General features: G+C 43.5%; 1 protein-coding gene across 3 annotated transcripts in view; it reads left to right on the top strand.

Annotated features, from left to right (window-relative positions):
* The window catches only part of LOC143281508 (uncharacterized), a 71,465-nt gene that overhangs the window by 53,673 nt on the left and 15,292 nt on the right, over positions 1–2,500 (top strand). The window lies entirely within an intron of this gene.

Below are 2,500 nucleotides of genomic sequence, written 5' to 3' on the forward strand. Positions count from 1 at the left end.
CATCTGCTCAACAGATGTGGTGTAGCGTGTATGGATTTGTCCGAACGCAGTGACGCCTCCTTGAGAAACTGAAACTGAAACTCGCCTCGAATGACCGCCACCCCCCCCCCCCCCCTTTATCCAGGTACATTCTGGTCTCGCCTCGAATGACCGCCACCCCCCACCCCCCCCCCCCCCTTTATCCAGGTACATTCTGGTCTCGCCTCGAATGACCGCCACCCCCCCCCCTCCCTCCCCCACCCCTTTATCCAGGTATATTCTGGTCTCGCCTCGAATGACCGCCCCACCCCGAACCCCCCCCACCCCCACCCCCCTACCACCCCATCCCTTCGAATAATTTTTGGCTAGTCAAGAAGAAGGTTGCAGAACACATGGCAACGAGTGTTGTCTTCTGGCAAAATTCTGTGGAAGAAATACACTTTGATAGGAACAGAAATATATATGCATTCGCTCAAGGCCTGACAAAGCGCGTTGGGTTATACTACTGGCCAGTCAACTGCCTAGCAGATGTGGTGTGGCGTATGTGGATTCATCCGAACGCAGTGATTCTTCTCTGAGAAACTGAAACTGAAACTAAGAAATTTTTAGTCAAAATTGACACACACACCCTCACCCCCCTTGCCCCCCCAACAAACACCTGACACCTCCTTGTGCCTTTCGAAAGTTGGACATTACTTTCTACGGGACTGATAAGATTATTGTAAAAGGAAGACAATCGTCCTGGTCAAGCTTTGAATTGACTGACAAGCCATATTCCAAGGGAAGCTACCAAAACAAACACCTTATCAAATTTTGAACCGACTTACCTCCCTTGCATTAGCTCCTCTCCAGCGATGCAGTCATGCAGTTCGGAAACTTGCTGTTAGTTTCTTTCGATTTGGTCCAGTACTGTTGTGCTTTTATCGGCTTTGTGTGTCAAAAGCAGCGTCAGTATTGTGAGAGATTAGTGACATGCTGTTTACAGGACTGACCCCACAGACGCTGTCAGCCGGCATTTCGTTTCCCCGCGGTAAACGCCGTACCAGAAATATTCGCCACGCAGCACGAGTTGCTTGAACGAAAAAGACGTACGATTTGGGGTTATCCTTGCTAAGTGTTCTGCAGCGTCATTACATCCTGTTTCTATTTGAAGATTTCTCTCTATTGCCACGTGACTTACAACCTAGTACTCATTGGTTGTGTGTGCCGGCGTAGAGGGCGACACTGGTAGGAAAACGTAGGGGCCTGGATACATATAGATCCCACATATCTGTCTGTTTACATATCTTTTGTTTTACACTTGGTGTCTGGCTGAGCGTACATTTCGTGTTGTGCCAGCCATAATTGGCAGACAGAACGACTCACAGTAAAACGTAGCGTCCTGTTTATTGTTTGTTTTGTCCCCTTCACGATGCGTAATTGTGACAGAGTACATCTGATATTCTGTCTGTCATGTTTTGTTTTTTCCCTTCACGATGCGTAATTGTGACAGAGTACATCTGATATTCTGTCTGTCATGTTTTGTTTTTTTCCCTTCACGATGCGTAATTGTGACAGAGTACATCTGATATTCTGTCTGTCATGTTTTGTTTTTTCCCTTCACGATGCGTAATTGTGACAGAGTACATCTGATATTCTGTCTGGCATATTTTGACAAAGAGCACGATTTTTATTTCAGTAATTGACATTATTTCGTGTTGTCCAGCCGACCACATAGGGCCAGAAGAGGACTGATTTTATTTATTCATTTATTTATTCATCCATTTATCTATATATTTTTCTATTAGTTTTGACGTTTATGTATTTATTTATTTATTCATTTACTTATTTGTCTATTCATTTATGTATTCATTCATTGATCTGTTGATTGATCGATTGATTGATTAATCTATTGATTGATTAGTTTATTTATTTATTCGTTTATTTACAATTTATTAATTCATCTTTTTATGTAGTTATATGCCTGCTTATCCATTTAGTTATCCATCAATTCATTTATTGACAACATGTAGTGTAGTCTTACTGAAGGCACATTCAACGTTGTCGCCTGCTGTGTGTTGAATCGTGCTGTGGCATGATAGGTATACCAATATGTCGTGACCTGTGACAAGGTGTCCATGATAGGTATACCAATATGTCGTGACCTGTGACAAGGTGTCCATGATAGGTATACCAATATGTCGTGACCTATGACAAGGTGTCCATGATAGGTACACCAATATGTCGTGACCTGTGACAAGGTGTCCATGATAGGTATACCAATATGTCGTGACCTGTGACAAGGTGTCCATGATAGGTATACCAATATGTCGTGACCTGTGACAAGGTGTCCATGATAGGTATACCAATATGTCGTGACCTATGACAAGGTGTCCATGATAGGTACACCAATATGTCGTGACCTGTGACAAGGTGTCCATGATAGGTACACCAATATGTCGTGACCTGTGACACGGTGTCCATGATAGGTATACCAATATGTCGTGACCTATGACAAGGTGTCCATGATAGGTACACCAAT

Source organism: Babylonia areolata, chromosome 4 (genome assembly GCF_041734735.1).
Source record: "Babylonia areolata isolate BAREFJ2019XMU chromosome 4, ASM4173473v1, whole genome shotgun sequence".
Classification (NCBI taxonomy): Eukaryota; Metazoa; Mollusca; class Gastropoda; order Neogastropoda; family Buccinidae; genus Babylonia; species Babylonia areolata.